Genomic DNA, 14,478 nt, shown 5'->3' on the forward strand with positions numbered 1-14,478 from the left:
TTCCAAGGCCGTGTGCATGATTATCATAATTTGGGGGAAAAGTTAAAAATAACGAAGTAACAAAAGTATCTCGGTTATTTTCTGTTTCAATTTTAGGGAATGCTTTTGAGTTCATGAAGTGCCTGTGAGGTCGCTAGATGGCGCCCTTGAATCGTAGGAAAGTAAACAGGCTTTTTTTTTTTTTTTTTTTTAATTAAAAAAATGTGTGAAAAATAACGCATGTAGAAAAAGTACACAGGACAAGATTTTACAATGCAACGAATAATATTTAACACATAACCGTACCCTTGTCTAGTAAAATCATACATTTTCTTATGTTCAAAGAGTTTTTCTTGATTCCTTTCCTCACTACCCTCTTGCTTCCCCCCAGACATGAGTACAATACTGGTGTCTAACAGTATAATTTTGTTTTAGCTGCTGTTGGACTTTATATACGTGGCTTCGTACACTATATGTTTCTGGATATCTCGTTCAACACATTTGTGAGATTTAACTATGTTGTTTCATGTAGGTGTCATTTGGTCATTTTCATTGCTTTTTCCCTCCGATCATTTAGGTCCATCTTTTTACAATGAAATTTTATCTCAAGAAGGTGACATTTTTTGTTTATTTTTTCTTTTCTTTTTTTCTCATTGCGTTTGTTTTTGGTTAAATTTTTCTCATATTTTGGTGTTAATGGACATTTGTGTGGTTTCTGGTTTGACGCTGCTATAAATATTCTTGTACGTGTCTGGGTGCTCAAGCCCATGCATTACCCCTAAATACACATGTAGGAGTGGAACTGCTTTGTCATAAATTTGTGTGCATTAACCTTTAGTAGATACTACCAATTTTATTGCCACAGTCGACCGATTTACACCCCCAGCAGTAGTGAATGAGTATTTCCATCTATTTCCCATTCCAAAACTTGGCAGTAAGCACGGTTTGGTGTTGGCTGTATATGAGGTTTGTAGTTGTATCTCATTATGTTTTTCTTTTGCATTTTCCTGATTGCTAACGAGTTTGTGTATTTTTTCATTTATTGAATGGCAGTTCAATATTCTTCTTTCTGATGGGCTAGTTTAAGTTTCTTCCCCACTGTTTTCTTCTGAAGTATTTCCCCCTCTTTTTCTTTTTTCTTTTTCTTTTTTTTTTGCTTTGCCCCGCAGCTTGTGGGATCTTAGTTCCCCAAACAGGGATCGAACCTGGGATCCCAGCAGTGGAAGCACAGACTCCTAACCACTGGACAATCAGGGAATTCCCTCTTTTTGCTTTATAGACGTTATTTCTGTGTTCAAGATATGAGCTCTTTTTCAAATATATGTGTTGCAAAGAATTTCCCACACTATAGCTTGACTTTTCAGTCCCTTCACTGTGTGTGTGTGATAGAGTGCTTAGTTATCATATAACTAAACCAGTTGCGTTTCTTTCCAAGTCTAAATAGACCCCAAAGCAATGTGTCTCCTACCATCTTTTAAGAGTTTTATTGATTTTGAATTTACTTTTCCTTCTTCCTTTAGAACATAATTTTTTTTGGTCTTTTATCTTTTTAAAAAAATTTTATTGGAGGATAGTTGATTTACAACGTTGTGTTAGTTTCGATATATGTATATTATAGAGGGCACATAGTTTTAAGAGTTTGAGCTTGAGAAAAATTCACATTCTCTCTCTTTTTTTAATTTAAATTTATTTATTTGTTTGTTTGTTTGTTTTTGGCTACCTTCGGTCTTTGTTGCTGCGCGCAGGCTTTTCTCTGGTTGTGGAGAGCGGGGGCTACACTTCGTTGCGGTGCGTGGGCTTCTCATTGCCGTGGCTTCTCGTTGCAGAGCACAGGCTCTAGGCACGAGGGCTTCAGTAGTTGTGGCATGTGGGCTCAGTAGTTGTGGCACACGGGCTTAGTTGCTCCGAGGCATGTGGGATCTTCCCAGACCAGGGCTTGAACCCGTGTCCCTTGCACTGGCAGGCGGATTCTTAACCATTGCGTCACCAGGGAAGTCCTCTCACGTTCTCTTAGTAGTGGTGAATTGGGCTAAGGCCGTTTCTTGAAATGCCTTTACTTTCTTCACTTCTCTGCAATGCCATTTTTTCTTATCAATTAAATAAACATTTGTGTGTTGGCTCAGTTCTTTGCTCTCTTTGCTAGCTCACTGGTCAGATTTCCTTATTGTTAATTTCTGTAGCTTTGAGACAAGCATTGTTTTCCACTAGAGTTGGTCCTTTACCTTCGCATATACGTTTTAGGATTCAGTTTGCTTAGTTTCACACAGACACACACTTACACATGCACACACATACCCTTGTGGGATTTTGACTGGGATGACACAAAATGTACAGACTAATATAGGTAAAAATTCAAAGTGAAAATTACTGACTACTCAAGTTTATAACATGCGCCCATTTATGTAGGTCCTCTTCAATTCTTCTTTTTAATGTCATTTAATTTTTAAGTGAAAATTGTATATATTTAAGGTATACAGCATGATAATTTTTAAAAGTTTTAAAAATTGAAGTATAGTTGATTTACATTATTGTGTTAATTTTGGGGTAGGGCAAAGTAATTCAGTTATACACATATGTTTTCTGATTATTTTCCATTATAGGTTATTGCAAGATATTGAATGTAGTTTCCTGTGCTATCCAGTAAATCCTTGTTGCTTATCTATTTTATATGTAGTTGTGTGTACCTTTTTTCTTTCTTTTTTTTTTTTTTTAGTATAGATGTGTTTTTATTTGAAACTTAGACTAATTATAAGTCTTCCATTTGTATCAGGTAGAATACTCCAGGAGAAATCATTTTTTTAACATCTTTATTGGAGTATAATTGCTTTACAATGGTGTGTTAGTTTCTGCTTTATAACAAAGTGAATCAGTTATACATATACATATGTTCCCATATCTCTTCCCTTTTGCATCTCCCTCCCTCCCACCCTCCTTATCCCACCCCTCTAGGTGGTCACAAAGCACCCAGCTGTTCTCCCTGTGCTATGCGGCTGTTTCCCACTAGCTATCTATTTTACGTTTGGTAGTGTATATATGTCCATGTCACTCTCTCACTTTGTCACAGCTTACCCTTCCCCCTCCCCATATCCTCAAGTCCATTCTCTAGTAGGTTTGTGTCTTTATTCCTGTCTTACTCTTAGGTTCTTCATGACATTTTTTTTTCTTGGATTCCATATATATGTGTTAGCATATGGTATTTGTCTTTCTCTTTCTGACTTACTTCACTCTGTATGACAGACTCTAGGTCCATCCACCTCACTACAAATAACTCAATTTCGTTTCTTTTTATGGCTGAGTAATAGTCCATGGTATATATGTGCCACATCTTCTTTATCCATTCATCCGATGATGGGCACTTAGGTTGCTTCCATCTCATGGCTATTGTAAATAGAGCTGCAATGAACATTTTGGTACATGGCTCTTTTTGAATTATGCTTTTCTCAGTGTATATGCCCAGTAGTGGGATTGCTGGGTCATATGGTAGTTCCATTTGTAGTTTTTTAAGGAACCTCCATACTGTTCTCTATAGTGGCTGTGCCAATTCACATTCCCACCAGCAATGCAAGAGTGTTCCCTTTTCTCTACACCCACTCCAGCATTTATTGTTTCTAAATTTTTTGATGATGGCCATTCTGACCGGTGTGAGATGATATCTCATTGTAGTTTTGATTTGCATTTCTCTAATGATTAATGATGTTGAGCATTCTTTCATGTGTTTGTTGGCAATCTGTATATCTTCTGTGGAGAAATGTCTATTTAGGTCTTCTGCCCATTTTTGGATTGGGTTGTTTGTTTTTTTGTTATTGAGCTGTATGAGCTGCTTGTAAATTTTGGAGATTAATCCTTTGTCAGTTGCTTCATTTGCAAATATTTTCTCCCATTCTGAGGGTTGTCTTTTCGTCTTGTTTATGGTTTCCTTTGTTGTGCAAAAGCTTTTAAGTTTCATTAGGTCCCATTTGTTTATTTTTGTTTTTATTTCCATTTCTCTAGGAGGTGGGTCAAAAAGGATCTTGCTGTGATTTATGTCATAGAGTGTTCTGCCTATGTTTTCCTCTAAGAGTTTGATAGTTTCTGGCCTTACATTTAGGTCTTTAATCCATTTTGAGCTTATTTTTGTGTATGGTGTTAGGGAGTGTTCTAATCTCATACTTTTACATGTAGCTGTCCAGTTTTCTCAGCACCACTTAATGAAGAGGCTGTCTTTTCTCCATTGTATATTCTTGCCTCCTTTATCAAAGATAAGGTGACCATAGGTGTGTGGGTTTATCTCTGGGCTTTCTATCGAAATTGAGTTATTTGTAGTGAGGTGGATGGACCTCGAGTCTGTCATACAGAGTGAAGTAAGTCAGAAAGAGAAAGACAAATACTGTATGCTAACACATATATATGGAATCTAAGAAAAAAAATGTCATGAAGAACCTAGGGGTAAGACGGGAATAAAGACACAGACCTACTAGAGAATGGACTTGAGGATATGGGTAGGGGGAAGGGTAAGCTGTGACAAAGTGAGAGAGTGACATGGACATATATACACTACCAAACGTAAAATAGATAGCTAGTGGGAAGCAGCCGGAACATATGTATATGTATAACTGATTCACTTTGTTATAAAGCAGAAACTAACACACCATTGTAAAGCAATTATACTCCAATAAAGACGTTAAAAAAAAAAGAACTGTCAAACTGTTTTCAAAGTGTTCAGTACCCTACTTTACAAATATATGTATGTCAGGGTAAGGAGGGCAATTATAAATGGCAATTTATAGATGAGATGATGCAAATGAGCAATGAATCTAATAAGTCGCCTTGATATTCAGGAAAAATGCTAGTTACAATGTTTTACCATCACTGTACCAGATCAGGAAAAATTCAAATGACTGTTAACACCTAGAACTGAAGTGGTTTTTAAAAAGTGGGTACTCTCTCTCATACATTGCTGGTGGTGGCATAAATTGTTAAAACCTCCTTGGAGAACAGCCTGGTATCACCTATTAAAAATTTGAATTGTGGGGATTTCCCTGGTGGTGCAATGGGTAAGAATCCCCCTGCCAATGCAGGGGACACTGGTTCGATCCCTGGTCCGGGAATATCCCACATGCTGCAGAGCAACTAAGCTAAACAACTACTGAGCCCGTGTGCCACAACCACTGAAGGCTGCGCGCTCTAGGTCCTGTGTGCTCCAACTGCTGAGCCTGCATGCTGCAGCTACTGACGCCCGCGTGCCTAGAGCCCGTGCTCCGAAACAAGAGAAGCCACCATGATGAGAAGCCCACGCACCACAATGAAGAGTAGCCCCCACTTGCCGCAACTAGAGAAAGCCTGCACGCAGCAACAAAGACCCAGCACAGCCAAAATAAACAAACAAACAAACAAATAAATAAACAAACAAATAAAAATTGAATTGTTCTGGCTACAATCTGACCCAGAATAGCCACATTTGCAGATATCTCACAGGAATATTAAAGCACTGATCTGTAAAAATACATGTACAAGGATATTTATTGTAGCATTGTTTTAAGTGGTCCAAACTGGAAAGAATGTGAATATTCACCAATAACATAATGACTGAATAGGTTATGTTGCCCCCATATTGTGAAACCTTATGAAGCAAGTTTTAAAAATTAGTTGTATCTCTGTATATTGACATGGAGGCCTGATATAGTTATAAATAAAAATGTAAAAATTTAGAGTAAAATTCTAAATAAAATTCTAAATTAAAAAATGTAAAGACAAAAATTCTAGACCTAGCTACAGGTGTTTGCATATGAGGATGCACACCCCAAAATTCAAGGAATTGAATTTTTTCCCCAAATTTCAGCAATCATGAAAGTTATTAACTGAAATTGGTATAATGTTTCTGGAGGGCAATTTGTCAATATGCATTAAAATCTGAATGTTCATGGCCTTTGACAATGTATCATTTTAAGGATTTTTTGCCAAGAAAATAACTTAGGAATGCTTGCAACAATGTAATCGTGAGAATATTCATAGCATTTTGTGCTTCTTTTTCTTTTTCTTTTTTTTTTTTTTTAAATTTTTGGCCATGCCACACGGCATGTGGGATCTTAGTTCCCTGATGGAACCCGTGCCCCCTGCAGTGGAAGTGCAGAGTCTTAACCACTGGACCGCCAGGGAAGTCCCAGCATTTTGTGCCTCGAATGGAGAGCTGTTGGGAGAAACCTCTATTAAACAATAGAGGGGTCGTTAAACTGAGGCACAGCTACACATGGAATCCTACAATGCCATGAAAAACAAATTTTGTAAGTATATTTACTTCCATGAAAGATGTCGATTATGTATCGTGATGTGGAAAATTCAGGTTAGAAAACAGCATGGACAGTGTAATTACGTTTTGATTTTGTAATGCAATGAGTGTATGTATGTATATTGGAAAGAATTTGAAAATCAACACTGAAATGCTAATGGCGATTGCCAGTGTGTGGCAGACCTTGGGAAGGCTTTGCTTTCATTTTCACTTCATTGTATTTTGTCAAAAAATTTGTGTGTGTGGCAAGCATGTATTGCTTTTATAATAAGATTACTTTTCAATATTAAAAAATCACTGTAATCTCTGTCTTCTGCCCAAGAGATAGAGCCGAACCTGACCCCCATTCAGCTTCTTTCTGCCCCACAGATGACAGCAGTGCCCAGCAACATTGGGAATTGTTGGGTTTATGGTTTTCTTCATTCTGCTCCTTTCCCTGTTCTAGGATGCATCTCCCTCATGGAATTGTAGCTGCAGTAGAATCTGATATTTTCTTGACTCCATTATCACCTAAAGAGGTGTCCTTTTGGTCACATACCCTACTGGGGGAGAAACGCTACCCCACGCTCTGCCCTTATGACTTGAGTGAGCCGGCCACAGCGGCTCTTGGGTCTAGGGGAAGGCATGTAACACCTGCTGGCCAACTAGAGCATTGCAATCTCCCCCTGCCCCACCCCCCCACCCCCACCCCCAGGCCAACAACCACAATTATTGGTTCTGGGCTTGGGAAGGATGGCAGCCTGGGAATGAGAAGAACCATGGGCAAAGAGCACAGACTCAAAGTGCTCCCACACCTGGCCAGGTGGAGCTTTCAAAAGAGGAGTATTTCTGAGGAAAGAGGAAACATGAAAATTTTTGGTGGCACAAATTTTTCCAAACAATTGGAACCAAGCTCTTCCATTTCCCAGATCATATTTGGCATCCTGCTTTTGTCATTTAGCAATGTATCTGTGAGACTTGCACATAGAGAATTTTTATGATCATTTTAAAGGGCGTTCTGCTAAACATGGTCGGAATTCAGGTGGAAAAGGCCAGTCTTGAACTTTGCTTGCCACCATGCCAAAGAGAAAAGAGAGATCTGGAGGGTCTCACACCAGGAATTAAATGATTTGGTCTAGAAGTGACATAATTCCTCACTGGCCAGTACCACTCACATGATCCCACCCATGCATAAAGAGCCTGGAAGGTAGAGAGCTGGAAACATCAGTGAAGATGAAGATAAAATGGTAATAGCTGTGTCAAAGTGAATGTGAATTTAAAATTTGATAAATATTGGCCAATTGTTTTCCGAAAACACTGCCTCAATCTGCATTTCCACAGTAGTCTTAAAGGGTACATTGCCCCACATCCAACCAACACTGGGTTCTCTCAAACGATTTTTCTTTTTAAATTTGCTCTGAGCAAATTAAAAGATGCTCCACTACCAGGGGGGAGCATCTTATTACTTTGAGTTTCATTTCTTTAGTTGTGGTGGAGATTGAATATTATTCCATAGTTTATTGGCCATTTCTATTGCCTTTTTTTGGATGAACTATTGGGTTATTTGTCTTTGTGCAAATAGTTTGGAATGGGTATCATTGTAGGTCAACTTTTGCCCATATCTTTTACTTTCTTCTCCAGGATAAATTCCCAAAGTTGAATGGATGAATGCAAGGCCATTCAGATTCTCAAGGCTTTTTGTATTTATTAGCAAACTGCCCTTCTAAAACGTACCAACATATACTCTCACAAACCACACTAGAACATGTTCATTTCCCTTGAGGCATTGTCAACACGATTTTTTTTTCTTCTTTTTGGCCGCACCACGCTGCATGTGGGATCTTAGTTCCCCGACAAGGGACGGAACCTGTGCCCCCTTCAGCGGAAGCACGGAGTCTTAACCACTGAACCGCCAGGGAAGTTCCCCAACACGAATTTTTATTACTTAAAATAAAAATGAAAAATATGCTAGTATGGTAGTAAGTCATTCTATAGAAGGTCTTTCTTTGAATTTCTGTTTTCTCTTATAAAATGCATATTTATTCTATTATAAAGGTACTACAAGTTTGTTGCAAAATATTCAAATGTATAAAATAGAAAATATGAGTCCCCTGTGGTCTCAAGCCTAAAAACATAGCTAATAACTCTTTGATATATATCTTTTCAGATTCCTTTCTAGGTTTTTAGTTATTAACATAAATAACTACTGCAATTAGTCTATTATTATTGTTTTACAAATCTTTGACATACTCTTATACTGCTTCTTTCATTTTTAACTAAACAACATACAGTCTCCCCATGGCAGTATCTGCAAGTCTGGTTTAATCTCTTTAATGAATGCCTGTTATTTCACACTATGTATATAATGTAACATATTTAAATAATTTCACGTTCGTGGACATTTGAGTTATTTACAAAAATTTCCAATAAAATAATGTTTATTCCAAATTTCACAGTGTTGAAATAAAAATTCTTGTCCTTAAATTTTGTATTATACTTTCTTTTACAGTGGGCAAGGAGTAAATTTCCATTTCTTGGATTACTAGAGGGCATGCACATCTTTTTTGTAGGTTATCAGCCACTTACATGTTTCCTTCAATAGCCTTCATGTTCATGACCATTTTCCTTTTGGTTTTTCTCTCGGTGGAGGTCTTCATATTTTTCTCCTTTATTTAAAGAAGTCTTTATACGTTATGTTGCAAATATTTTCCTCCGGATTTCCATTTGCTTTTGAAAGCTGTGCACGTGTTTTGGCCAAGAAAGTGTTAAAATCAGGAGCAGGAAATGTCAGTTCTCGATGAAGAGACTCAGCGCTGGGGGAGGGTTTTCCCGCAGCGCTGCGTGGACCTCCTTGTTCTGCAGGCAGTAGACTAGATCAGGCAGCACGTGGGCGTGGCCACCGTGTAGATGACGGACAGCAACTTGTTGAGGTCAGTGGGTTCGACACGGCTGGGGCGGGAATACGTGAAGAGAACCACTGAGCAGAAGATGTCCACCACAATCAGGTGGGAGGCGCAGGTGGAGGGGTTTGCTGCCCGCAGCAGCCGAAGGCATTTGGAGCACAGCCCTCCTGATGGCCGCATATGAGGCCAGAGCAACTAGCAGGGTCCTGCAGATGACGATGGCAGAGATGAAGTCGACCAGCTCCGTCAGGGTCACGTGGGTGCAGGACAGGTTGAGCAGAGGGGAGACATCACAGAAGAATTGGTTGAGGACATTGGGGCCATAGGAGGACAGGCTGGCGATGCATAATATCTTGACCACCGAGACCAACAGCCCACAAAGCCATGAAGACAAAGCTAAACCCAGGCAGATCTGGGGCCTCATGAGCAGCAGGTAGTGTAATGGGCAGCAGATGTCCACATAGTGGTCACAGGCCATGGAGGCCAGGAGGGTGCACTTGGTGCCAATGAGAGATATGAATTTAAAAAAGCTGAATTATGCAGGCTGTGAAGGGCACATGGCATGCACTGGATCTCAGCCCCACGAGCAAACTGGGCATGGTCACTGACATGTAGCACATCTCCAGGCAGCTCAGTTTGCCCAGAAAGAAGTACATGGGCTTTCAGAGCTCACCATGACTGCAGACAAGGAAAATGATGAGCGTGTTCTCCAGGAGGGTCAGCAGGTAGAGTCAGGAAGATGGCAAACAGCACAATCCTTATGCCTTGCCTGGCAGATAAACCCAGTAGGATAAACTTTTGCACTCTGGACATATTGCCCAAGTCCAGAGACCTCTCCATCTATGTAAGAAAGAAACAGGTTCGTAGAGACCATGATCCATGCAGAAATAAACTGATCAAAGGGGGAGAGCATATACAGTTAGGGCCCCTAGAGCCAACGCTACTTTGCTGTAGGTTGACTCTTGTTCTGAGCGCCAGCAATGAGCAATTGGGAAATTGCAAAACCGGAAACGGAAAATTTAACACTACTTACTACATCTCTGATCACTGACAAGATACTCAACCTTTGTGAGCCTCCATTATCTTATCTGTAAAATGGAGGTGAAATCTATCCCCAGGAGGTCCTTAGTCCTTATGGATATTAAACATGGCAACAGATGAGAAAGTGCTTTGTAAAGAGAGTCATGATTATTCCTTTACTTTTTAAAAAAAAATTTATTTATTTTTGGCTGTGTTGGATCTTCGTTGCAGTGCATGTGCTTCTCTTTGCGGTGGTTTCTCTTTGCGGTGGCTTCTCTTGTTGTGGAGCACCGGCTGTAGGCACGTGGGCTTCAGTAGTTGTGGCTCACAGGCTCTAGAGCACAGGCTCAGTAGTTGTGGCGCACTGGGTTCATTGCTCCGTAGCTTGTGGGATCTTCCCGGACCAGGGCTCAAACCCGTCCCCTGCATTGGCAGGCTGATTCTCAACCACTGCGCCACCAGGGAAGCCCCATGCACTGCTTTTTGAGCCTTCCCTGCCATTCGCGAGCTTTTCCGAAGACACAACATGACCAATCTCAAGGCAGTGCCTGTTTTCTTCCTCCGGGTTTCTCAGCGGTCCCTTAGATACAGCTGCTCAGCACTGCTGCCTTCCTTCTGGTTTACCTTGCTGCGTTTCTGGGGAACATCTCCATCGTGGCCGCCGTGACGCTGGACGCCCGCCTGCACACGCCCATGTACTTCTTCCTCAAACACCTCTCCTTGGTGGATATCTGCTCTGTGTCCACCACCCTGGCCCGGGCCCTGGTGGCCACCCTGCTGGGCTCGGGGCAGATTTCCCTCCATGCGTGCACGTCCCAACTCTGCCTTTGTCTGCCTGAAGTCCGCAGTGTTTTCTCATCACCTCCATGGCTTATGACCATTGTCTGGCCACCTACAGGCCCCTGGTGTACGGGGCAGCCATGAGGCCCCGGACATGCGTCTCCGTGGTGGCGGCCTGGGGCAGCGGGCTCCTCTTCTCTGCCTTCCCCTAACCAACACCTTCTCCCTGCTCTTCTGCAGCCCCAACATGATTGACCACTTCTGTGACATCCCGCTACTCATGCGCCTAGCCTGTGCCAACACAGGTGTCCACAACACTGCAAGATTTGCAGCCAGCGGTTGCATCATCATCAGCTGCTTCAGCCTCACTGTCCTGTCCTATGTGCACATCTTGGCCACAGTGGTTCACATCCGCTCAGCAGCCAGCCGCTGGAAGGCCTTCTCCACATGTTCCTCCCACCTGGCCACCGTCCTCCTGTTTTACGGCACTGGCAGCTCTGCCTACATGCAGCCCACTGCGCGATATTCCCCACAGCAAGGGCGTCTGGCTGCCGTCTTCTACTGCATCCTCATGCCCACCCTAAATCCGCTTATCTACAGCCTGAGGAACAAGGACATGAAGGGATCCCTGTGGAAGCTGTATCTTCAGGTGCCACCTTAGGACATGGAGTGACCCAGAAATCCAGCCTCACAAGATTTTCCTTGTGGTCATAGTGGAGGTGTTAATGTCTCCAGAGACCACCAGGAACACACTGGGTGGCCCAAAAAGTTGACAACGTTGATGATGATTCATGCAGGAAGCCACAATAGGCAGCTGGATAAAATGGAGGCGTGTCCAAGGTGCATTTAATTTAGGCAAATGGTACTGTACATACACAGGCGAAGGTAGAAAGAGGAAAAGAATAATTTAAAATACAGTTGACTTTCGGTATTCACGGGCTCCACATTTGCGGATTCAACCAACTGTGGATCGTGTACTCTGTTTACAACCCCTGGTTGGTCGAACCCATGAATGCAGAACCTGTGGGTATGGAGGGCAGACTATGGGACTTGAGCGTCCATTCTGGTATCCTGGTGGGTCCTGGAACTAATCCCCTGTGGGTTCTGAACGACAACTGTGGTGAGGGGTCATTTCATCCCAAAGCCCACCAATGACCCTGTATCCTGGAGTGTGAGTCCACTAGGGGACTTTCTGCCCAGCTCATCCATTTCCATGGACCTCCCACAAGTGATCACACCTTGGCCTGCTCAAAATGATTCTAATGTTTAGTGGTACACATTTTCTATCTAATATTTGTCTGAAATGCAAGTCAGTGAGTTCATCAGAAGTAACTATTCCGGAAGAAAAATAGTCCATATCGTACTTGCAGAGACATGGTCTTCATGTGGCTCCCTCCTAAGAGAACATCAGGGATACTTTTTTCTTTCTCTAATGTTTACCTGATAGCACTGTATTGGTTGGGTTTTGGGTTCAGCTGCTTTAACAGACCAAACAACAGTGGCTTAAATAATACAGAAGGGTTTTTTTTTTCTCTTTCCTGTAAACATGGGTGTCTCTACACCACAAAGTCATCCTGAGACCAGGTTCCTCCCGTCTCATTGCTGTACCATCCCATACAGTCTCCTTATCCACGTGGTAGAAGGCTCACTAGCAACTCATTCACAGTCCAGCTGCAGGAAGGAAGACAGAGGAAGTAGAGGGCAAAGAGAGTGCTTTTCAGATGTGACCTGGAAGTTGTACCCATCACTTCTGCTGACATCCCATTGGCCAGTGCTTAGTCACATGGCCATTCTGACCTGCAAGGGATGCTGGGAAATGTTGTCTCCAGCTGGGTTGCCATGTACTCAGATAAAGCTCCAGAAAAAAATGGAGAGAACAATATTTACTATTTTTTAACCACTCCTCCACATCTGATCTCTTGATGAGCCACTATTTTTTAAAATAAATTTATTTATTTTATTTTTGGCTGCATTGGGTCTTCGTTGCAGCAAGTGGGGGCTGCTCTTCATTGCAGTGTGCAGGCTTCTCATTGCGGTGGCCTCTCGTTGTGGAGCATGGGCTCTAGGTGAACAGGCTTCAGTAGCTGTGGCACGTAGGCTCAGTAGTTGTGGCTCGCAGGCTCTAGAGTGCAGGCTCAGTCATTGTGGCACACGGGCTTAGTTGCTCCGCGGCATGTGGGATCTTCCCGGACCAGGGCTCAGAACCCTGTCCCCTGCATTGGCAGGTGGATTCTTAACCACTGCACCACCAAGGAAGTCCCCAAGCCACTATTTTTTATTCTACCTATTGTCATGCTTCCAATTCTTCCCTTTTTTCCAGGCCACCTGTACTAGTCACTTTTATACATTATCTCTATCACTCTTTATAAAATTCTGTTCATTTTACATGTGGAAGATGAAATTCAGATAGGATAGGCAATCTACCCAAAGTTCAGAGGGTCGAGAAAGGATCCAATATTTTTGCTCCAGAACCATTTGGGGTTCTACTTTTGTGGGTGGGTTCTGCTTTTTAATGATAGAGATTGGATTGTATTTCTCTAGGACTTTAAAATGTTTTACCTTGTTGAGACATTTCTTTGGGAGTTTTTAGGATAGGGTTGCAGTGCTACCAACATATCCTTGAGGGTTGAAGAGCTCTCCTTTACTTGAGAACATCAACCTCTTCATCAAATGCATAATCCCTGGGAGACATAAATTGGCATGTGACCAGTCAGCCAGATCAGGCAAGTCTTTGGTGATTCCTGGGGTTGGCAGCCACATGCCAATGAGTCCCATCCTGGTATAACCCCTTCCCCTTGTGTGGGAGGAAACTGATTTAACTTTAGCAAATAGAATACAGCAAAGGTGACAGGTGTCATTCCCACGATTACCTGAGATATACTGAGGCAGAAAACATCAAGGTGCTTGGTGTAACCCCCAGACCCCTGAGTGGCCAACTCCCTATCAGCTCCAAGGTCACCTCATCCGAGCGACCTTCTGTGGCCCTGCCATCCAAAGCAGATCCCCTCCAGGTGACTCACCATGCCTGCATCCTGTTTTGTTACCTCCATTGCATTTATCATCCTTCTGAAATTACCTAAGTTATTCAGTTTGTTTGTTCTGCCCCGAATCCCCATCCCCTTCCTTCAGATATAACCCCCATGAGGGCAGTGCTCTGGTCTCCTCAGTACTGTATCCCCTGGGTGTTGTAGTGTCTGGCACACACTAGGTATTCAATGTGTATTTTTCTGAACGAATATGAAGCAGAACAGCAAAAATCAGAGCTTCTCTGGTGTGAGCTGGGGTCTGGGGGCTGGGATTCCTGAGCCTTGGTGGTTTCCTATGTCCATGGTAATTTCTGCAACACCTGCCTGGAATCTTTGGGCTCCACAAACCCAGTTCAGGCACCCTTTCCTGAATCAGATTAATACCTGCTAGTGAATCTAAACCACCATTCATTGAAAGATGCTCCATTATTTTATGTTCCACTAAGGAAGAAAAAGATACTGCCAATCAAACCATGACACCTCATCAATAGAACACATCCTGATCTCCTATGTTAAAACGTGCTGT

At 42.1% G+C, this 14,478-nt stretch overlaps 2 pseudogenes across 2 annotated transcripts; one reads left to right on the forward strand and one right to left on the reverse strand.

Annotated features, from left to right (window-relative positions):
- Positions 1 to 9,010: 9,010 nt before the first annotated feature.
- Positions 9,011 to 9,966, reverse strand: LOC308605833 (olfactory receptor 6Z7-like; annotated as a pseudogene). Its single transcript has one exon. The product of its transcript is annotated as an olfactory receptor 6Z7-like (transcript).
- Positions 9,967 to 10,672: 706 nt separating this feature from the next.
- Positions 10,673 to 11,587, forward strand: LOC308605834 (olfactory receptor 9S13-like; annotated as a pseudogene). The gene has a single exon. The product of its transcript is annotated as an olfactory receptor 9S13-like (transcript).
- Positions 11,588 to 14,478: the final 2,891 nt, after the last annotated feature.

This window comes from Mesoplodon bidens (genome assembly GCF_964165515.1).
Source record: "Mesoplodon bidens genome assembly, chromosome: 18".
Classification (NCBI taxonomy): domain Eukaryota; kingdom Metazoa; phylum Chordata; class Mammalia; order Artiodactyla; family Ziphiidae; genus Mesoplodon; species Mesoplodon bidens.